The sequence below is a fragment of the Sceloporus undulatus genome, chromosome 2 (assembly GCF_019175285.1).
Source record: "Sceloporus undulatus isolate JIND9_A2432 ecotype Alabama chromosome 2, SceUnd_v1.1, whole genome shotgun sequence".
Classification (NCBI taxonomy): domain Eukaryota; kingdom Metazoa; phylum Chordata; class Lepidosauria; order Squamata; family Phrynosomatidae; genus Sceloporus; species Sceloporus undulatus.
The window spans coordinates 58,342,026-58,365,684 of record NC_056523.1 but is presented as its reverse complement, the minus strand read 5'-3'; the positions used below and the strand labels follow the sequence as shown (position 1 = coordinate 58,365,684).

The 23,659-nt window shown below is 42.4% G+C and overlaps 1 protein-coding gene across 1 annotated transcript in view; it reads right to left on the bottom strand.

The window, feature by feature from the left end:
• Positions 1–17,727, bottom strand: part of ERC2 (ELKS/RAB6-interacting/CAST family member 2) — a 765,920-nt gene extending 748,193 nt beyond the window's left edge. Inside the window, exon 1 of the mRNA XM_042454903.1 lies at positions 17,489–17,727. The gene's annotated coding sequence lies outside the window, so the exon portion shown is untranslated. The remainder of the gene's footprint in view (positions 1–17,488) is intronic.
• Between the last annotated feature and the right edge of the window lie 5,932 nt (positions 17,728–23,659).

Genomic DNA, 23,659 nt, shown 5'->3' with positions numbered 1-23,659 from the left:
GCTTTAATGGGATTCATCCCATGTAAGTAGAAAGATTTAAGGGGAAAAGGAAGCCCAGTGACACAGAGGAGTGTGTCACAGAACTGCCAAAGCTATAGCTGTGTTAGTCTGTAGAATCAATATGTAGAGAGATCTTGTAGCACTTTGAGACTAACTAAAGAAGAAGATGGCAGCATGAGCTTAGGTAGATTTCAATCAACTTCCTCCAATGCATCTGAGGAAGTAGATTGAAGTCTACGAAAGCTCACGCTGCCAACTTCTTTCTTTAGTTAGTCTCAAAGGTGCCACAAGATCTCTCTACGTGGCAAGAATGCAGTTAGAACTGCCAGGAATGCAGTTGGGAATAAGGGCTCAGCCTGAATGGGGTTCAGCGCCCATGTAAAGAAGAAAGGGTTTTTAAAAGGACAAAAAGAGTCCTGTGCATTAGTTTAAAATAATACAGTTTTGAGAAAGGAGAGCCAGTAAAGGGAGGGCTCATATCCACTTATTCTGGGTGAATTGTAATTTAGGAATAAAGCTAGAATTTCATAAGATTTATTACTCCTGATGAATAAGCTTTAGTGGAAAGTGTGTGTGAAGAATTGAAACACAGTTGAAATGTAACTGAAGTCACCAAGTGAATTGAAACAAAGTCGTTTGTAACAAGTTGAAGTGATGTAGCTTGTAACAAGTGAAGTGTGTTAACCACAAGGTTTGAGAGCCAACCACCAGAAGAGATGCCATCATTAGTTCTTCCTGTAAATAAAAGTTATTTTCTTCTTGTTCACAAAGGAGTGGCTTGAAGTGATTATAAGTAACAACATCAGAACACCACTACCAAGAATATTAAAAACACTTATAGAAAAGAAGTGGGTGACCAAGGGTTAGAGAAATAGTTCTGAGGGAAGAGAAGCCTCAAACACTTTAGGATAAGACAGAGATGAATCCTGTGTAACCCAGTGGTCACAAGGAGGTACCACTGTCCTGCACATGCACACTAGGTCCCCAGCTCTCGTCTCACAACCTTCACACATTCACTGCAAATACTAAAAGGCAGATTCTATGTGCATTCAGCTGAACACTAGGATGTCCATTTGTTTAATAAGAAAAAAATCATATGAAAGAGATCCATTTGTCTTTAATTCAGATTTAATAAATGCACAATTATAACCACTCTGATTGTTTTAGAAAACATAAAATATGCCCTATGTGGTTAACCTAATCCATATGTTAGAGATCTTGTAGCACCTTTGAGACTAACCAAAATAAAGAATGTGGCAGCATGAGCTTTCACTGCCAACTTCTTTATTTCAGTTAGTGTTAAGGTGCTACAAGATCTCTGTACATACTGATTCTACAGACTAACACGGTTGTATCTTTGAAGTAATCCATATGGTGGGATTCAGGGAAAGCCAGTCAATAAGGTAAGATCCCTCCTCCTTCTCCTTTTCCCAACTTTTTATGTGTAAAAGTTACACCTACGTGGTTAATATTTAAATTATTTAAATAAAACTATTTTAACTTGAAAGATGTTATAAATTCAATTTATTTCCTTAATTTTCTCTAGCTGAAAAAAAAATTACATTCGTTTTATCCATCTCCATCATCACTGCCATCATCATTTTTTCCCTTAGATTTTTTAAACATTAAAATGGCTGGTGGGCAGGAAGTCACAAAGCTTCTTGTGGAAGGAAAGTCAACGACTCCACCGAACTCTTGGGAAAACAAGGTATTGCTGATGGGCTGAGCTTCTCTTCTTTTGTCACACTCCAGAAAATGGAAGGTGTGCAGCCTTTCATGTGCCCTGTGCAATCATAAACCTATTCTAAACTTGCACTCAACATCAAATAGCCAGCATGCATGTAGCAGAACATCACATTACAGAAAAGACTTTTGATGCAACCATGCCCTGCCACACACTTTGGGCCTTCACAAAATAAAGCTGAATATTCTAGCATCAACTTGAAGTGGGATCTTGGTCTTACTACACAAACCCCCTTCTCACAGCAATCTCGCTAGTTTAAAAAACATGAAACAATATGTTTGTAAAGAAGCCAATTTTTACAATCTCTTCTCAATCATGCAACTGGGGTGCTTGGCCCCCATAATGCTCTCTTCCTAGCTGTCTTTTAACCTTTTTCCCTGCCTATTGCCCTATCTTGCTAATTTGCTTGCTTGCTGTTCATCGCTATGATCTTTGGAATAGTGGTTATAAATAAAACAAATATTATTATTAATTAAATTCCAAAATTCCTTTAGGTTATTTTTCCCACTTTTTTGTTGCAATTTCCAGACTCTGCTACCACACTTGAAGTTTTTAAAAAGAAAGAAAAGAAATAGAAAAGATAAATAAATGAGGTATCAGGGGCTGGGGAATAGCGAGAGACAGTGGTGACAGGGGGAGACACTGACACCATGTGACCAGCATTGCACCAAATGCCCCGGAGCGATGTTTTGCACCTGGAGACTTGCACACTTGCCAGTCATTGGGGATGTTCCCACTAGGTGAAACCCCGCGTTCTGAATCGAATCCAAGGAGTGGCGTTCCTATTAGGATCCGATTTAAATCTAGAACGGTTCTAGAGCAACCCGCAATCTCCCCACTACAAATCGAATCGTAGAGCGGGATAAAAAATTTAAATCGATTTCCTCATTTAACGCGGTGTTAAAAAAAACACTAGGGTCCGACCTAGTTTTTCCATTGATTCGGTTAGGAACCGGGAGTATTTAAATAGGAACGACAGCCTTTGAATCGGGTTAGATGATGGGAGGAGCGGACTGCGATGGGGGCTTGCCTTGGAGGGGTTGCCCTTTCTGTCCCCATCCGTCGTGGCTGTCGCCATTTTTTTTGCTTCCCTCGCCCCGTTGTCTGCTGTGGTCTTTCAATATAGATAAGGATTATTTTTATTTTTTTTTTTAATGGTTTACAGGCGCTTAATCTCTTCAGCGCTTTAAGCGCATGAAGTCCCGGCTGCTCAAGCGCCTGCAAGGAATACAAAGCTTCCACCGGTGGATTGCAACCTCCCCTCTGTGTGGGGAGAGCCCATTTCTAACGGAGTAGAGGCAGGAAGGGAAGGCTCCTCGCAAGGAGGCATCTGATCTCGCCAAGGCAGGGAAGGGCTCTGATCAATGGGGGGGGGGGAATAGAGCCTTTCTCCCCAAATGGAATCTGCCTTCTCCTCCAACCCTGGAAAGAGAATCTTTGGGAAGAGTGCTCCCTCCCTGCTTTTCCAGCAGCTCCTTCATTGATCTCTGTGCTCTCTGAGGGATTCTCCCATAGTTCCTCTGGAAAGAGCTTGGGTTCCTCTATTCGCTTTGCCAGAAGCCTTCCCATTGATCTCGGCTCTCTGAAGGGTTCTCCTGGCTGTCTTGGGAGACCGGATGCTGCCCTCCAAAACCTATCCCATAGTTCCTCTGGAAAGAGCTTCGCTTTGCCAGAAGCCTCTCGCATTGATCTCTGGGCTCTCTGAAGGGATTCTCCCTGGCTGTTTTGGGAGACAGGTGCTGCCCTCCCAAAACCTATCCCATAGTTCCTCTGGAAAGGCTTCGCTTTGCCAGAAGCCTCTCCCATTGATCTCTGGGCTCTCTGAGGAGGTTTCTCCCTGGCTGTCAATGAAATGAATGATGCCAAGTAACTTGCTTCCATTTCGGTTCCCGGTTACCGTCCTTCTGACATACTATTGATTGACCAGCTCCCACAATTGGTATGGAGTGAGAATCGTTTTATTAAACACCGATTTCCATGCCAAAGTAGGCAACGCTTGCCAGGTCTTCGTTTTTAAGATCCCCGTGGGAACGATGACTAAAGGCATTTCGTCGATCAGCTCGTGGGGATCCTTCTAGACACTAGATGTTATTTTGGAGGAGAAGAATCGCTTTATTTAAACACCGATTTCATGCCAAGTAGGAACGCTTGCAGGTAAAAACTTTGATTTAAATAACCAGATGGGAACGATGAATAAAGCGATTCGGATAGCGGGATAAGAACAGTGTTATTTTGAATCGATTTTATTAAAAACGTTGTATTTTAAATCATTTCAAATCTTAAGTGGGAACATCCCCTTCGACAAGTTTCCCCTGTCAGTGAAAAGAGATGGGTAAGGACAGAGCAGCCATGGGTCAGAGGCAGCAGTGTGCAATTAGTATCCCCAAAGCCATTTCTCTCCTGGTGCAATCACGGCTTAAAAGCCGTATGTAGTAATGTCTCTAGTAGGACACAAACCCTCAGTAGAAGGGATAAACTACATGAAAGCAGAGGGGACTCTATATCATGCCTTCTAAACATATGACCAAAGGGATTGATTTTGCTTAGTGCGTTCAATACATAGATTTTACTGTTTCCATATTTAGAGCTTTAAAACTAATGAAGCCAAAAGAAATATAATTTCCTATCATTTCTACCAGGATGCCCATTAATCACTTCTATTAACTGTTATATCATGGGGAGATAAGGAGAAGCAGCAGAAATGCCTCTACAGAGAGAAAACCTGGCATATTTTAGAAATCACTAATACACTATTTGAAAGAAAAAGAAAAAGAAAGTTCTTAAAAGGGGGGGGGGGAAGAGTCATACATGGGTTACTATTTGACCACTGCCAACACTACTTTCTGCTCTAACATCATCCTGTTAAAAACTACTTGCTTAACAAGACATGTGAAAGTGATCTAGGAGTCCTAGTAGACCACAAGTTGAACATAAGTCAACAGTGTGATGTGGCAACTATAATGGCCACTGAGATTCTAGGCTGCATCAACAAAAGTATGGTGTCTGTGGTGGGATACAGATCGCCCCTTTGGGGAGGCCTGCACCCGCCCCTTTCCCTGATGGATTGGGACCTCAGCGGCCACAGCAGCAACCCCAGAGGCCCCAATCCACCACTTTTCCAGGCCTCGGGGAAGCAGCAAAACGCCACTTCCCCACAGCCTGGAAAGGGGCATCCTTGGGGCTTCATGCCCCAAGGACACCCCAACAGCACTGGGAGAGAGGCCCCTTTCTCTTCCATATTGCTGGCGTGGCTGTGTAAAGGCCGCACCAGCGATACGCATGGCAAAAGGAGCTCCTTTCAGCACCGCTGAAAGGGTGCCACAAATGCCCTGTAAGGGTGCCAGCACGTAATGGCCACGGCACGCCATTTGGACGTGGCACGGCTGTCACGTCAAAATGGTGGCACCCATCTGTACATCCGAGGCAACCCTAGCACGTACTCAGTATGTGCTAAAAGGTCCATCTGGACAGGGCCCATGTCATCAATAGAAGTATGGTGGAAGTAATAGTGCCACTCTATTTTGCTTTGATCAGGCCTCACCTGGAATTCTGTGTCCCATTCTGGACATCAAAAAAGGATGTTGACAAGCTGGAGCATGTTCAGAGGAGGACAATCAAAATGGTGAGGGGTCTGGAAACCATGCCTTATGAGGAAAGACTTAGGGAGCTTGGTATGTTTAGCCCGGAGGAGAGAAGGTTAAGAGGTGATAGGATAGCCCTGTTGAAATATTTGAAGGGGTGTCATATTGAGGATGGAGCAAGCTTGTTTTCTGCTGCTCCAGAGAATGGGACCTGGAGCAATGGATTCAAACTACAGGAAAACAGATTCCACCTCAACATTAGGAAGAACTTTCTGATAGTAAGGACAGAACACAGTCTCTCAGAGTGTGGTGGAGTCTCCTTCTTTGGAGGTTTTAACAGATTCAAGCATCCATGGTTTTGGAAATATTCCAAAAATATATAAATTCCAATAAGAAAACTTTGATATTGCCATTTCATATAAGGGACACTATTTTACTATGCTATTGTATTTAATGAGAGTTGAGCATCCAGAGGTTTTGGTATCCACAGCAGGTCCTGGAACCAAATACTAGGGCCCACTCTACTTGTACCAGTGAGGCTTTTGCTGCAGATGTTTTCAAGAATGCACTAGCCATTTGCCTTATCTAAGGTCTCTTAACTTTAGCATAGACATTTCTCTCTTTCTGAGAGGCTCCGGGTGTTGTTAAGAGGTCATGCAATGGGGCACATTTGATGTACCCCTTTTCTTGGATGATACCACCTCTACAACAGATTCATTCCCATCTCTTCCTCAGCAATTGAATCTAGCATCTTTTACATACACTTTACCACAGTTTACACCTGTTAACAAGTAGCTGGTAGTACTGTGTACTAGCTCAGGTTTCCGAGTAGTTTTATATGGTTGGATTATGTTGCCACAGGTGTTTGAAAATAAATGGACTTAGAATGTGAATTTCCCCAGCTCAAAATGCTCAGAGGAGAGCATCCTTGCCATAAAATTCTTAACATGCTTAAATGACAAAGCAAAACTATTATAAGCTTATGCCTTGATTTTGCACCTGTGTCCTCAGCATTCATTCAAATATCTACTCAAAGTTAGCCAGCAGCCACTGTTGCCTGGCACATGATCCTATGCTGAATTAACATTTCATTCTCAATGAAACTGCCCATTGACTGTCCAGGAGCCAATGCATTATGTTTTTATTCTAGTCAATTTCAGAAATTGTCTGGCTTTCCCACTTTTTCTATCTGCCAGGAAATCTGTTTCTTCACCAAGGATCAGACTGCATCAAAGAAAGGAAATAATATTTTAGCCTGCATTAATGGAACCATGCTCAATAATTGTTTTATTTTTTCATTCCAGAAGTCCCAGGGATAACCTGAACCCAACATATTATCTGGCAGAATGTCCAGACAGACATTACATTCCAATCATAGCACAGTTTGTCATCCCTGTTTTAGCACGTTAAGGAATACTGAGCTTCAGCATAACCAACACAAGGAAAAAGAAGCAGCTACGGAAAGGTTGGGTAAACAGTCCTTTAGATCAGTGCTTATCTGTTGTGTGGGAGATGCACTTTTCCTCAGTGTGCCAGTGTGACCAATATCTTTAGGCCCATTTGGCTATAATTGCTTCTTTCTTTCCAGGAAACTTTCTATGGACTAGTGTTGGTCCATGGACCAGCATGCTGGGTATCATTGCTCTAGATGAGAAATGTGAATCATGAGATCCTCCTGGGAACTGCAACTCCCAGCAGCCCTGGTCAGCAGAGTCCACATCCAATGGTGGGGAATGCTGGGAACTTCAGTTCAGTATCTGAAAGGCACACATTTCCCACTCCTGCTCTAGATAATTATGCTGTCTTGGTGGAATGTCAGTCTTACATGAAAACATTAGTCCCAGTTTAATACCTAACAGTCAATAAATAAACAGTCAAGTGTCAATATGTTTTTATATCTGTGCAATATCACAGAAGGTACACTCACATGTACCAATGTTCCTATACCTATGGAGCTTCAGAAAAACACAATCTTCCCCATTTGGTTCTGAGTTAGTGAAAGTTGCAAATACATAATGCAGACACAAAATACCTAGAAAGATGCACATGTTCAAAACACAACTTGTAGTAGCTCCAATGTCTGTTAGTGTAGGGTAGAGGTTAAACCCACACTACAAGTTAGTCAGAGTTTCAGTTCTTTACTACAGCTTCTGGTGGAAATATTTCAGTATTAGTTCTTCATCTCACTGGGAGGCTTCTGCTAAGTATGCATATAACATACCAGTGTGTGAGCATGGTCTGAATGTGTCTCATATCTAATCAATAGTAAACTTTTCTGTAAAGCTTTACATTCAGCTTATTCTGTGCTTTGCATTCAAAATGAGAAGCATTTGCAGCTGTTAAAAAAAGAAAGGCGAACTAAAGTTGTTTGTAAAATGGAAACAAGCATTCAACATAGAGGTACAAAGGTACACTTGATATCCACACATACATGCATCCTTGCTCAGTTCCCACATGTGGTCTTCTGAAGCAATACATTATATATAAATATGTGACTATGCCATTCAACATAAATAGAATGCATTACTTTTCTTCAGATGGAGGATTTATTTTTCAAAAAAGAAAAAACAAGGGAAAGAAAAATATTTTAAAGAACACTGAGACTACAGTCTATTGCACATAGCATTGGGAGTTCAATTCACTAAAAATCAACTGAATCTACTTTCACATAAATATCTGAAGGGGCAGGTTGCACTGTGATTTCTCCCCTCATCTAATTTATATTGGCATGTTCTCCATTAAGTGTCACTCAGGAAGATGATCATCACCTTTGACAATACAACCTGGAGACAGTTCAGCACTGGGAAGGCTATGCTAAACACACAGTTGATTACTAGATTTTGGTTTTGGATTTCTAAAAGTAATACTGATCTTTAGATGGTATCAGCCAATCAAATAGATTGAGATTATTTGCCCCACTACTTAATATAAGACAACAACTCATATACAGTGAGCCCTTGATATCCACTGGGGTTTGCTTCCAGGATTCCCTGTGGATACTACACTCCGTGGATGTTCAAGTCCCATTAAATACAGTGGCATAGTAAAAGGGCGCCCATACATAAAATGGCAAAATCAAAGTTTGCTTTTTGGAAGTTATGTATTTTTTAGAATATTTTCAATCCGTTCTTGAATCCATGGATAAAAAAAAATCTGTGGATATGGAAGGCTAGCTGTATATAAAATATCCATGGTCTCTAATATACTGGAACAGAACGTATAAACATATTTATATTCATCATTATTGCTAATTTCTGTAATCACAGATATCAAATTTAAAAAATCAAGTATTTTCACACTAGAGATTTTCACAGCAATTTTTTTTTCCAAATATGTATCTAGGGGAGAAAAAAGCTACAACTTAAATTCTCTTACACAAAAGGTGCAAATCTCACTTGTGACATGTTGGTAATTTCAAACCTTAACACACTCTTAAAAATGCAAAACCATCAGATAATATGCTAAGACTGGGCACTGTGAGAAAAATAAACAGAAAGATATGTAGAAGAATACAATGGTCTTCAAACCTTTGAAATCCAGCATCCACTGTTTAACCCATCACCTCCACTGGATTCACTTTTAATTTTTTGCAGTCTTGTCTATTTCTTTTCTTCCTTTTCTCTTTCTCCTCATTAGGCTCTCTCTTCCTCCCACATACTGTATATATTCATGTCTAGAAATTTTAGTCAAAAATTTGAACCCAAAAAACCTGGATCAATTTATCTACAGAACAATTTACTGCATTTTAACTCTTATAAAAAAAAAAAAGAACCATGTTCTTCTCTGAGTAGAGTGGCAGAACTGAGAGCTTTGGCCATCCCAGGAGCACCCAAGAGAAGCACCAACCCTCTCTATTCACTCCACCATGACACCACTTCTCACGTTTTTCAATGCCTGGTTGGGGGGGGGGGGGGGGGCCATAGTGGCAGCTCTTTGGTGCTTCTCCTCAAAAGCATGCTGAGAATCAGGCTTTAAGGATTCAAATAAGATATTTGTGCATATTTGTAACCTTAAAGCCAAAAGCTATCATCACTGTTAATGCCGTCGCTATTTTTTTTTCTTTCTCTTTTCATACTTTTTGACATGTGCACATTTCCCCCACACATCCACCAGTTACCATACTTCCCGTTCATCCATCCAGCCTTCTGGGTGAGCACAGCTATGCTGGCTGGAATTCTGTAAGTTTTTTGGCATCATTTCCCTTTGTTTTGTCCTTTAAATCCTTGGTACATGCCCCTAAGTTGTATCCTCAGCTTATCTATGGGGCATATCAAAATTCCTAATTTCAGCCCCCAAACCTGCCCTCAATTTATACATGAGGTCAGTTTATAGTTGAATACATATAGTACTTCCTAATACATCTTTCTGCTCCTCTTTTAAGAATCCAAAATGGCACCTCTCCAAAACAGTGGCATAGGTATAGGTCAAGCTGCAACTTATTTTTGAGTGCCCAAACATCTGCTGAATTCCAAGGGAATAGTACACACAGCACATAAATCTGAGTCTTTTACAGGTATATTTTAAATGGGAGTAATAAAACACTGTCCCTTGTTGAAGGATTTTAAGATCGTTCCTTAAATGAGCAATGAAGCCAAGGGCATAACAAACCACAGTATATGGCAGAGCAATAAATGCTATGAGGAAAGAGACAGTACAACTAACGTACATATCTTAGAAGAATGTACTGTTATTTTGTCACAGTATAAAGCTTTTGACTATTAAAGTATTAGCCTCTCTTTTCTTCTTGTTCTCCCTAGCTGAGGCTCCCCATTTTTGCTGATCCTTCCTACAATCATACTGTTAAAGGGGGCCTCTCAGCTCTTCTGAGAAGACGAAGGGTCCTTTCACACTACACGATTATAGCACTATAGTTCCTTCTGGAACAACATCCAAATGGGACAACATCCAATAGAATGTCTCTCCCTTATCCAGGATTCCAAAATCCAAAATATTCCAAACACCACAACTTTTTTCATAGGTGGCTGAGATAGTAACACCTTTGCTTTCTGATGGTTCAGTTTACACAACGTACACAAAATTTGTTTCATGCACAGAGGTATTTAAAATATTATATGAAATTACATTCAGGCTAGGTTTACATGGAACATACAGTGGGCCCTTGGTATCTGCTGGGGTTTGGATGTTCAAGTCCCATTATATACAATGATGCAGTAAAATGATGCCCCTTATACAAAATGGCAAAATCAAAGTTTGCTTTTTGGAATTTATATATTTTTAAAATATTTTCAAGCCATGAATGCTTGAATCTGTGGATAAAGAATCTGTGGATACAGAAGGCCATCTGTAAATTGTATTTTGTGCTTAGACTTCAGTTCCATCTCCAAGCTATCTCACTGTGTATGTACAGTGGGGCCTCCTTATCCACAGATTTGCCATCCGCAGAAATAAGCATATGCAAACTGCAAGCCCCTGTTGTCCCCAATGGTGATGCATGCACATGGCTGCACTAGCAGCCTGTATCCAATAGATGTGACATGGTGTTTTAGTGACCCAACTACTTGAAAGAAAATACATGTTAAACAGGATAGCTATTAGGGAAACAGACAACAAACCTACTGGTTATTTATGCTGGCATAATTGGGGGATACACCAGTGTATTTTTTTTATGTGTTGTGCAAGGATGTATCCAGTACCTCCTTTTTCCCTCAACTGTGTCACAACAGCCAAAATCCACCAGGAACAGTTCTGTCTCTCCAGGCACTGATTGGCCACATGCCATCTGGCTGTCAATGTGCAGCTTGGGAAGGAGCAGCAGCCTTTACCATCCTGACTAGCCACTGATTTAGGCAGTTGATGTATTTGCCCAAAAGCCAGAAGGCTGAAAAAACTCACTCACATACAGTTTTAGCCTCAGTTACTTCCTGCCTAAGAAGAATTTTATTCAAACCAAGGACACAGTATGATAATACCTCCACTGACTAATGGTGTCTTCTTTAGTCCAGTGGGTCAAACAAATGACTGTCTTCTTCAATGATTCAGCACTATCCAAACAGAGTCGCTTCCCCTATACTACCTTCTCACATAAATCACCATTATAAATGGAAAATATATTTAAAATCTATTTTAAAGCATAGAGATAATCTCAATCCACAGACAGTACTTGTGAACTCACAAGCGTTTACATTTTTAAGCCCTGCCAGTAGCAACAAATAACATGAAACAACCATGTTCTGTCCCAATTTGCATTTTACATCTTGTGTTTTAATCACTAAAATGAATGTGGGGTGGGAGAAACACTAATCTCTAGGCACTGTTGCTTTATCCTAGCAATGAGTCAAAGAGCAGAAGTTTCTCAGCTCTTTAAATCTTTGTTCAGTTCATCCTTCCTTAGCTTTATTCAGGCTTTTTAAAACTTGAATTAATATTAAGAAAAGGTATCTGTTGCACCTTCAGTTTTTCAGTTTCATTAACCCATCATGCAACAAAAAAAGTCCCTTCCTTTTTAACATTATGCAAACCCCAGCAAATTTAATACTATCAATTTTTGTTTCATTTAAAGATTTTTTGTTTTGTTTTAAAGGACATCCAAATCCCCAGATGCACACAAAAGAACTCAAAAGTGCTAAGTAGAGAGGGAAGCATGTTTGTACAGTCAATACGGTAAATGTTGCAAACCTCATGAAGCATGTTGCACAGGGACAAGGAAATGTTAAGGTTAATAGAAACATATTTGTGCAAACACATGCCTGCAACTACTGTTAATGCTATCCTTAACAGATACATTTGCCTTTACACAGCTGACAGTTTCAGAATATGGAGAGAAGACATTTCCTTTTTAATTACTTGAAATTCAGCAAATATTTGCAGCAGCAGCAGCAGCTAATTTCACCCTGTGCTTCTTATAATACATGCGGGCATCTAGTCAATGTGCCACTTTTATTTCTTGAGAAGATAGTAAGAGAAGCTGATTTCTGTTGGCCACTGCCAGTGAGAAAGCTTCTGATTTTACCTCCCCCCCCTAAAGAGGCTGAATTTCATGAGCCACCAAGTAAGTAATATGGGAAATGACAAGACAGTTTTGAGGTATCTGTGCGTTCTCTGCTCCTTTCTCCCAAGAGTGAGGGGGGGGGGAAGAACACTGAAATACACAGGGATTCTTCAAAGCTTTGACTTTTTTCAGCTAATAAAAAACTAGCATTTTCTACAGAGATAACACCTCTACCGTTTTTGCTGTAAAACAATTGTGCAAGTGTTGGTGTCACACAAAAAAAAAATAGAACTGGAACATAAACAAAAACTTATTCAGCAACACAGATCCTTTCCCTGGAATATAAGATAGAACGATCTACAGATCTTCAAAATCTATGAAGAAAATCTGCAGTCAGATATGAAATATGCATTTGTCTATTTGTTCATCTTCCACAAGATATCTAGTTATCAATCATATTGCCTTCCTGTTATGAAACTGATCTAAATACCTATCATTTAAGCAGTCAAGCAGAAGTAAAAGATAATAATACATGCATCAATTTTTAACCTGTTCCACTTATATTTTCCCACTAAAACACAGTGTTTCACAGTCATTCATATTTTTAAAATAACAAAGAACTCTAGAATTTATTTACTGGTAAACAAATATATTCTGTTTTCTTTGTGCGAGTACGAATCTCCCCAGTCTAAATCCAAATGTTAGTTCCTACTAAAGTAATAAGTAAAGCCATTCTATGTTAGTAGTATAACTTGTAACACTGATAACATAACATGACATAAAATAGTAACATGTTCCCATTGATTTAATGGATCTGCTCCAGTTTGTAGCTAACCATTTGATTTTAGTCTTTGTTTAATTGTTTTTAGAGGTGCCCATATGCAGATTAATACCAAATTAATGCACTTCCTTCCTTCCTCCTTTCACACATATACACCTCTCATTTACACAAATAATTTTGCTATCTCACTCACAAGACATACAGCTGAAAATTTACAATGGTATTTTACAATGGTATAGTGTATATTCAGCATGTACAGAGCTGTGCAAACTTACAGCACTTTATAAATGAACGATAATAATAATAATAATTATTATTATTATTATTATTATTATTATTATTATTAATAATAATAATAATAATAATTACCATCCCATTCTCCCTGCCATGCATAAACTAAGATAGGTCACTAATTTCACCCAAAAGCAAGTATTCTGCATTCACTGTTGAGAAGTAAGTACCGAGAAGAAAGTGGAATGAGGGGCAAGATCAGGGCGCGGTACAAGCAGAAAGGTGTTTGAAGCATCCGATGGCAATAGAGAGGTAGGCAAGCCAGGGTGGTTTCCAAATTTGAGGAGAGATTTGAAGCAGTATAGAGACTTGTAGAAGAGATAAAATGCTCCAAGTACAATATGAGAGAGAAGCATGATGAGACGAAGGGGAAGGAGAGGAGGAGTACAGAAGAAAAGGGCAAACAGGACTGCTGCAAGCAGAGATGGGAGAGAAGAGATAAGTATCTTAAAGAAGTAAGAATTTTTAAAATACAAATAGTACTAGGACAGCCTTGAGTTGCATACATATTGTGACAGGAAGCCAGAACTGAGATTTGAAGGGAGCAGTAATATGATCTGTAATGAAACAAGAGAAAGATTTGTCTACAGAGGCACAGTAAGCTAAAGAATGAAGAAATAGCAGGACAATCAAGCCATAAATAAGCTCCAGTAGAAGAGAAGGGAGCCACCAGAACTCAGAAACATTTTTAGGGTGCAGAAGAAAAGATCCATCTTCCAAATGCTGAAAAGAAACAAAAGTGTTTGCCTATGCCTACCATTGATTCAGGGAAAGAAAAGCAAAGAAATTAATCAAATATGATTCCAATGCGCTCTCAGCTAAGAGAGATGACTGTAATTCCAACAGAAACAAAGAAAGGGGCATCAGACAAACAGAACTGGATTAGTCATGTTGAGCTTGAAATGAGTTTATACTGTACATGCGATTCTCTAACAAGAAACTGTAGGATGTATCCCAAGATGGTTGCAACAACCTACAGAATGCATGCAGGCTATTTGTAATGCCACATGGAGGAAAAAAGAAAAATCAGCCCTTTTGGGGGTGGAATCTGGAAGAAGTTGCCATTGAGGATCATTCTTGTCAGGCTCCAGCATCTCCAAAGCCATCACCTCTGTGACCATCACACTCAGTTTAGAAACCATCTTTTCCATTTTGCGCATGTTGTACAAACATTTTCAGTTGTTTAAAATCAAACAGGGCCACAGTTGCAGGTTTACCAGGCTCAACCAAGGGGTTCAGAAAGCTCAGGCCAGATGTGATGTTTGGCACAAGAAGGAAAGCTTTTAAACACACAGGAGGTGAGGAAAGAGTTCTCCTACCCTTAGCAGCCATCACACTTATCACCTTAAAATCCACCTGAACTCTGTCACATTCATGTTCAATTTTAGAAAAGGGATCTATTCAGGTCAATTCCTGACAACCTGTACATATGAGAAATGACCAAAGCCAGAGTTTTGTTGCATGTTTTGGCAGACACAACCATTACCTCAAAAGGAATGTATATAAAAATATCACCAAAAGCATTGCTAGACAAATCTTATATGCTTTCTTCATTCATAGGTGAATGAGACCCAAGGGGGAAAAAATTCTTCACAAAGGGAAAGCCAAAAAATAACATCTGGTAAGAAGAAGAAGAAGCAGAATAAGTTTGCCCTTCTCACACTGTTGATACCAATCTCTATTTCTGGGTAGGCATTTTGCCCTGAATCTTAGAGTGAGGACAATCCACAAGCTGTGGTCCTGTGGTCCTACCTACATAATATCTCTTTGGAGAAATGTCTGAGAGAGAAACAACAGCTTCTGCATATTTCTGAGGGAAGCAGAAGCCACTAAAATGCTCAGGCTTACATTGCATAAGCTCTATACACCAACAAGATACTGAGAGCATTTTTAAAAATCCCCATTATGAAAAGAAATGGAGAAAACTGCCAAATAAGTCTCCCTGAAGCACTGCCACGCTCTCTGTTTTGGAGTATATGAATGATGATTGGAGTGCCTTGCTCTGCAACACACACACCCCAAAAATTGAGAAAGGATGCTAAAGATACACCTTCAGAGAACCACCAACACCTAACTAACTGGGATGGAAGCAAAGGCTTGGCGATGGGGGGTCTGGCCACATCCACACTGTAGAAATAATCCAGTTTGACACCACTTTAACTGCCATGGGCCAATGCTGTGGAATTCTGGGAGCAGTGGTTTGTTTCAACAAACAACAATAGACTACCATTCCCAGAATTCCACAAGACATAGCTTTGGCATTTGCAGTGGTGTCAAACCAGGTTATTTCTGCAGTGTGAATGCAGCCTGTCTCTCCAGGAGGTTACTGGCCATGTGTGGTGGGGTCTCCCCTCTGGGTTGTTTTCAGTGCGGTGGAGAAAAGAGGAGAGAGGGGGAGAGAAAAGCACACAAACAGTTAAGTGAAATCAGTGATTTAAAAAAAGCCAACCAGGAAACTAACCCTGACCAGAGGATTTGCCCTCCTCCTGGCCACACCAATTGGCCGAGCCCATCACAAGGAGCCCGTTCCTGCCAATGGAAGTGGCCCAGGGGGCTGTCCATCAAAAGGGAAATGTCAATTCGTAGCCAGGGGAGTGCATTGGGAGGGGGGCTCCCAGGCCATCCATCCATCCAGGCTAGATTTAGCAGGTAGCCGCCTAAAAAGGGGGGGGGGATCCATCACAGAGGCTAACAAGAAAACGGGTACCCCTCTCCACCATGCTATTGCTGCCTCTTTCTCTCTTGGCAAAAATGTAGGCATCCATGGGTGCATCTCTCTAGTCATGGCAGTGTCTATGTGTGGTGCAAACACAGACTGGTCACAGTCTCTCTATCCTAAATACAGAATCCTCCAGCTGGGACAGAAATACTGGGACAGATTATTATCATCATCATTATTATTATCATCATCATTATTATTAAATGGTACGCCGCCTAACACAAATGTCCGAGACCCAGAGCTGAGCAAAAAATGCAACCTCTCCATTCCTTCCCCAAAAGCCACACACCCCATGCATGCATTTATTCCTTATATAACGGCTAGTAAAATAGCATTTCTTCTTCTTCTTCTTCAGTAGGGCAGAGGGAGGAGAGGGAGCCCTCTTTTTCCCCATATATGAACAGATTACAGCTTTAACATCCTCTATTTACAAACCTAGCCATTTCTGCCCAAGTCTGTGCAAAAGCACTTGAGCCACGATATTCCTCCTGAAGGGGGCACAGAGACACAGTCAGACAGACACACAGAGAGAGATGGCATCCTCCTCCTCCTCCTCCTCCTCCATGGAAAGGGAGAGGCTGCCCAGGAGGACCATAGGGAAGACAGGATGGGCACTTTCCCTCCTTCCCTTCCTCCCCACATTGGCAGCCCCTTAGGACACACGTCTCTGCCCTGGATGCCCCATCATACTTTGCATTTCCCATCATCCCCCCACCACCACCATCCTCCACCCACACCAGGAGGACCACTAGGCACCCCAAAATGGAGGACCTCCCAGGGAAACCTGGAGGACAGGACCCAAGGAAAGCATGGAGGATACTTTGGGGGATTTCTGCTGAAGGGGGGGGGGGGTAAAATGGAGGACAGGCCTTGGAAAAAGGAGGAGGAGGAGGAGGAGCCCTCTGGTCTCTCTGAGGTAAAAAAGACACTCCTAGAGTGATAGGAAATGATAGAAACCTATGACAGAAATGTAATAGGAAAGGATAGACCTATCCAGGAGGGCTCCTTATTCCTGCTCCAAATGGAGGACAACAGCTGGAGAGGGGGTTGAAGTGGAGGACAGGCCCCGGAGGAGGAGGACGCCTGGTCCCTCTCAAGGCAAAAGCCTTCCTCATTCAGAAAGGTGAAGCCATGCTCCCTCCTCAGAGGCTCAAGATGGAGGGCAGTTGGGGGCCTCCTCCCGGAGAGAGGCGGGGATGGAGGACAGGTCCAGGGGAAGGAGGGCCGGCCCTGGCAGCGCTAGGCTCAGCCCAGGCTCCTTCCTGGGGATGCTCAAAATGGAGGAGGTTTGGGGGCCAGCTCCTGGAGAGGAGGAGGCTGGGCTGGAGAAAGAGGGGGCGAGGGCTGCCTCCAGATGCCAGACCCAGCTGGGAGCGGGTGGGCCCTGGGTGCGAATCCCGCCTCCCGCCGGCAGCAGCCTCACCTTGTCTTCCGCGCATCCCTGGACCTTCTCCCTCCTTCCCGGGGTCCCTCTCTGCCTTCTCTCTCTCTCTCTCTCTCTCTCTCTCTCTGCTGCCTGCCTACCGCCTGGCGCCTCGCCCACTGCCCATTGCGGCGGGGAAGGGCCAGGGCTGCGGGGGGAGCAGGAGGAGGCTGCGGTGGCGCCGGCGGCAGGCTCCCTGGGCGGCCCCTCGGGCTCAGCCGCCAGACCCGCTCCCAGCCCCTCCGACCACGGCGCCTGACTCGCCTCTCCCAGCATTCCCCAGCAGCAGCAGCAGCAGAGGCAGGCAGGCAGGGAGCCAGTGGCGCCTCTCCTCCGCTAGGGGCGCCCTCGAGCTTCCCAGGGAGGGAGGGGAAGGGACCCCGGGCCATGCAAGGCTTTGCCCTCTCCCTCAGCCCCAGGCCCCACGGAGGGAGGGGGGGGAGGGAGAGAGGAGGTTGGAAGGAAGGGGGATGGAGGATGGCGAGGGGAAGGGTTTAGGATGGGGAGGAGGGATGGGGTTTGGGAGAGGGGGGGATGGAGGGGTTGGAGGGAGGAGAAGGGGGGTGATGAGAGAGGGGGGGGGAGAGGGAGGGATGGAAGATGGAGGGATTGGAGTTGGGGGAGGGATGAAGGAGGGGGGATGATGGAGCAAGGGGGATGGATGGATGGATTGGGGATTGATGGGGGGCGGGGAGGGAGAAGGAGGAGGGAGGGGGGGGGAGAGGTTTTGAGGGGGGAGATGTAGGATGAGGTAGGATGGGGACAAGGAGGGTTGGAGGGGATGATGGAGGAAGGGGGGGGATGGGCAGGTGAGGGTGGAGGGATGTTGGAGGCGGGGGTAGGGGGATGTGGAAGGATTTGAGGTTGGAGGAGGGTGGGGTGATAAGGAGGGAGGCTGTTGGAGAAAGGGGGTGGGTGGATGACCACAGGGATATTGGAGGGAGGGAGGGGTATGATGGAAGCTTGGGGTTGGAGGCAGGGGATGGCTTAAAGAGGGATGAGTGAGAAGGGGGTGGATGAGGAGGAAATTGAAGGGAGGGGTAGATGGAAGATGGAGGGATTTGGAGTTGGAGGGAGGGAGGGGGGAGGGAGGGGGATATGGAGGGAGGGGAATGGATGGGGAGGGATGATGGAGAAAGGGGGATGGAGGGATGAGCGGGGGAGGAGAGATGGATGATGAATGGAGATCTAGGGAGAGGCAGAGGAGGGGGATGATGTAAGGATATTTTGGTTGGGGGGGAGGGCAGGAAGAAAGTAGATAGCAAGTACATTTCTTACCACTATCCATGAATTCAGCACTCTCTAAGCAGTTTATAATCTGTAAGTCAATTGCCCCTAACAAGGGGTACTCAGATGGTGTGGGTGTGTGTTTGTTGTAAGAAAGCCACCAGAAAGCAACTCATTTGGGAGTGGTGCTGTTAGAAAGAGTGTTGAGATTCTTGGGTTGGTCAGGAAGGACAAAGCAGTGGGTCCCTAAACAGGTCACCTATAATCGTCCTAGAAGCCATGATGATGATGATTGAGGCTGTCGTACTTTGGCCACATCATGAGAAGGCATATATCGTTAGAAAAGACAATAATGCTAGGAAAAGTAGAAGGTAAAAGAAGAGAGGAAGATGGTGGATATACATAATGATGGAGTCCACAGGCCTGAATTGAAGCATCTAAGCAGAGTGTGGCAGTTTAGGGGTTGTGGAGATTTCTCATCCACAGGTCACCAGAGTCAGGGTTCATTCAAAGGCAGTTAGCAACAAAACAACATGTATGTATATATGTATACGGTTGAGTATCACTTATCCAAAGTTCTTGGGACCAGAAGTATCTTGGGTTTTTTTCAATTTATTTTGCATATACATAATGAGATACCATGGAAATGGAAGCCAAGTCTAAGCATACACCTTATATGCATAGTTGTTGTTCTATGCTTTCAGTCGTTTTTTGACTTTTGTATCCCTAGGCAAGCAAATCATGCTAAAAATTCTACAGCATGGACTCCCACCATATATATGGAGGGAATCCCCGGTCCAGCAGGTTCAGGAAGGAAGAGGCACTAGGGACCAAATTTCAGACATATGATGGTTAATGGAGCACATCAAAGAATTCCAGAAGAAAACCAGCAATGCTTTATAGTCTATAGCAAGCCTTTGACTGCATAGACACAAAAAAACTACAGATAGCAATGAATGGGAGTGCCAACAGTTTTGATATCCTGATGAAGAATCTGTACTTCACTGTTAGAACATAATATGGAGAAACAGAATGGTTCCTATGGGAAAAAGGTCAGGCGGGCTACAATTATCACCCTACTTGTTCAACTTGCATCCAGAAAATATCGTAAGAGAGGTTTGGACTCAGAAGAAAGAGGTGAAGCAGGAGGAAGGAGACATCAATAAACTAAGATATGCATGCAGATACACCATACTACTACTAAAAACATCTCAGACTTGGAACAATTCTAAGGAAGCTAACAAAGAAGTGCAAAAGCAGGCTTAACGCTGAACTTAATAAACAAAAAATACACCACCAAGAGGTCTCACAAATTCGCCTAGATAATGAAGACATTGGTCCAAACACCTGCAGAATAATCTAGTTTGAGACCACTTTAACTGCCCTGATAGGGATTCTGGGAACTATAGTTTTTGTGAGACATTTAGCCTTCTCTCTCATAGAGCTCTGGTGCCACCATAAACTATAATCCCAGGATTTCCTAGCACTGAGTCAGGGTAGTTAAAACGGCCTCGAACTGGATTATTTCTGGAGTATTTTTGGACCCTTGAATAGTCAAGAGATTCCTTGAATCCAACATTGATCAAAATGGACATTGCAGTCAAAAAATCCGAAGAGGGCTAGAATGGGAAGGACAGCTATGAAACAACTAAACAAGACCCTAAAATACAACTGAGCACTAAAGTCAGAATCATCTAAGCCATTGTATTCTCCATTCCTGTACAAATGTGAGAGCTGCAGTAAAGAAAGCAGATAGAGGAAAATCCACTCCATTCAGATGTGCTGCTGGGAGAAGGGTGCTGAGGATAGCATGGATGGCCAAGAAGCCAAATAAATGAGTTCTAGCAACACTAAAATCAGAAATTTCCTTGGAAGCCAAGAGATAATGAGACTCTTGTACTTGGTCACATCATGAAAAGACACTAAATAATAATTGAAACCATCTGGTTTTCATGCAGCCCCTGAAAATGGCACGAGGGAAACTGTTCCTTCTTTCTCTAAATCAAGGCAGATGCGACTTGGTGAGAGATGTGGTGGCTTAGCAGTTATGATGACAACTCTGACGATCACAAGGTCGGCAGGCTGGGAGTTTGAGGCCCAGGCGTTGTGTGATGGAGTGAGCTCCCATCACTAGTCCCAGCTTCTGCCAACCTAGCAGTTCAAAAGCATGTAAAAGTACAAGTAGATAAAGAGGTACCACTTTGGTGGGAAGGTAACAACATTCCATGCTCCTCGACAGTTAGTCATACTGGCCACATGACCACAGAGTTGTCTTTTGACAGCACCGACTCCCTCGGTTTAGTAACAAAAATGAGCACTGCCCCCTACAGTCAGACACAACTAGACAATCGTGGCAAAAGGGAAACATTTACCTTTTCCTTACCATCAGAGATTCTATGCCTCCCTATCTTGAAAGAGTTTTTTATAAAATAAACAGTGGGCCTTAAAAAATGTATAGAGCAAATCATTTTTTTTTTAATTTTTTTGCATTATGTTATTTATTCTAGCTGTCGGGGGGTTTTCTATCATTCTTTGTTTTTGTTATATAGTTATAAGCCATACTCAACACTTTTTTCACTGAAGAAAGGAAAGGAAAATAACAATGAATGTTCTAAATTTTTGTCTCAACAAGGGCAATCCCATTGAAACACTGTTGTCCAGTGATTCAGCCCAAATAATGGGTCTACTCTAGTTGAGACTATTCAAAAGGATTCAGGCCAGCAATTACAAACTGTACAGTATAGCAATATAATCTGACATAATGCATATGTACATAGGATGTGTCACCTGTGTGAATTAGGTTGTGATCGTATGTGCCTTCAAATAGCCTGTCAGCACACATAACAACTAGCACACACATGAGTTTCATAGGGTGTTCTTAAGCAAGGAATATTGCAAGGTGACTTGCCATTGCCTTCCTCTAATATATAATAATGATATATCTCATCCATAACACCTGGTATTTGTTGACAGTCTCCTATTCAAGTACTAACCAGGGCTGACCTTGCTTAGCTTCCAAAATCAGACACAATCTGGTGCCTTTATACTTCAGAATAAAAACATGTCAGATAAAACTCCTGGGCTCATAAGATTTGTATGATAGTTTTCTAAGCAGACCTATAGCACAATTTGCTCCCACGTGTAGGACCTTGATTCTTTTCAAAACCACATTTCCCCACAAAAATATGGACATTTAAACAAACAAAAAAAATCTAATCTTTCCCTCCCCCCAAAAAACCTACATGGTATGACATCCCAATGCAAAGCAGTTTATAATTTATTTTGTTGTAGCTTGAATTCTCATGTAGCTTCTAGCACAAGATCACATCATTCTGCATCATAAAGATATCTAATACCTTATCAAAAAAAGGGACAGGAAAGTGGTTTGACATCTTTAAGAATTTTTTTTAAAAAATACATTATTTTAGTATGATATTGCATAGGAAAAATCTTGTTTGTTTTGTGGCTGGATATATGCATGGACCTGATGCTTTCATCATATACTGGGATGCCCATCACTTAGCCCTCATATGTCCAAATGCCAGATATGTACACACATATCTTGTTGACAATATAATGTGAAAGTCAGTGTGGTGCAATGGTTTGAAGATGACATCAGTATTCTGAAAAGAAGAGATACTATACATCAATCAGTTACTGTATGTTATGGTCTACTGAATCAAGTTTCAGTAACTTCTCTAGTACATGTAGTAAGCACAAGAAGATTAGGATATAATGCTAAAAGGGTGGGTGAGGGTGATCTGAAGTAAGATTTCTTGTTTTCCCCCCACACACACACACACAATGGTAATAATAAAGTGATGCGCACACACACTTAAATTATACAACTGAAATGAAGAAAACTACATGGCTATGGGCAAATTTTTGTGTTCAAATACTGACCATTCAGCTCTGTTACTCAGGAAAAAAAATCCTACACTCAGAATTCAAAGGACATGTCCTTTGCACCTGGTTTTGCCTTGTGGTATACCTTGTGGTTTCTAATGAAATGCAATTAAATCCTGCAAGCCTGAGGACTATCCATCCCTAGTCATTATATTTCCATCAAATCATTTTCCTTTGGGTATTTTGGTTTTATTTTTCTATCCTATCTTATCCAACATTCTTGACAGAATAATAGCATTAACTTTACAAATGTCAATTCTTTAGCACTACTCTTCCATCTCTGTTCGGAGATTTATTAAAGTTAAGTGGGTTTGCTGACTTCCTCATCTCAGGCCCTTTTGCATTTCCTCTTGCACCAAGAGACAAAGGAGGTCTCATTGCACCAAAGCAGAAAGCTAGTTCTCTTTGCCTACCCCTACTGTATTTCCAGCAAACTTCCCTCTCCATCCACCCTGATGTTGTCCTCATCCAATCACTGTTTTGTTATCCTAAAATTAAAGCCATCAACTAGTTTGGAATCACTTTGTCAATTCCTGGAAATGCCATCATGTCTGTCATAACACAAGATAGCACCCCCACACCCCAGAAGCTTGTTTTCAGACATAAATATTGATCCCAGAACCTAGCCTCGTAGCACACACACAGTTAGTCTCAATTTGCACACCAAGTATGTGCTGGGTTGCCTCCAGACCCCAGTCTGAGCCACTTCTGCTTTCTGTGTTCTGCTCTTTGGACAGGTAAATATCATTCTCTTCAAACCTCTCAAACTCCTCTACCCAGTTTCCATGCTTCCACTTTGACTAGCTCTGCCACCCAAACCTGGAGACCTCCTCAGTTATGACAAAAACAGTGGGCCCTTCCTTTATGCAAGGGATCCATTCCAGACTCCGCCACATAAGGGAAATCCAGCGTATGCTGGAGCCCCATTAGAAATAATAGGGCTTGGGCATGTGGTGTGGTGCAGCATGCGCACTACAGGCATGCGCTCCATTACTTCTGTGGTGCACGAGGGCTTCTTCCAGCACGGCTTTCAGCGTA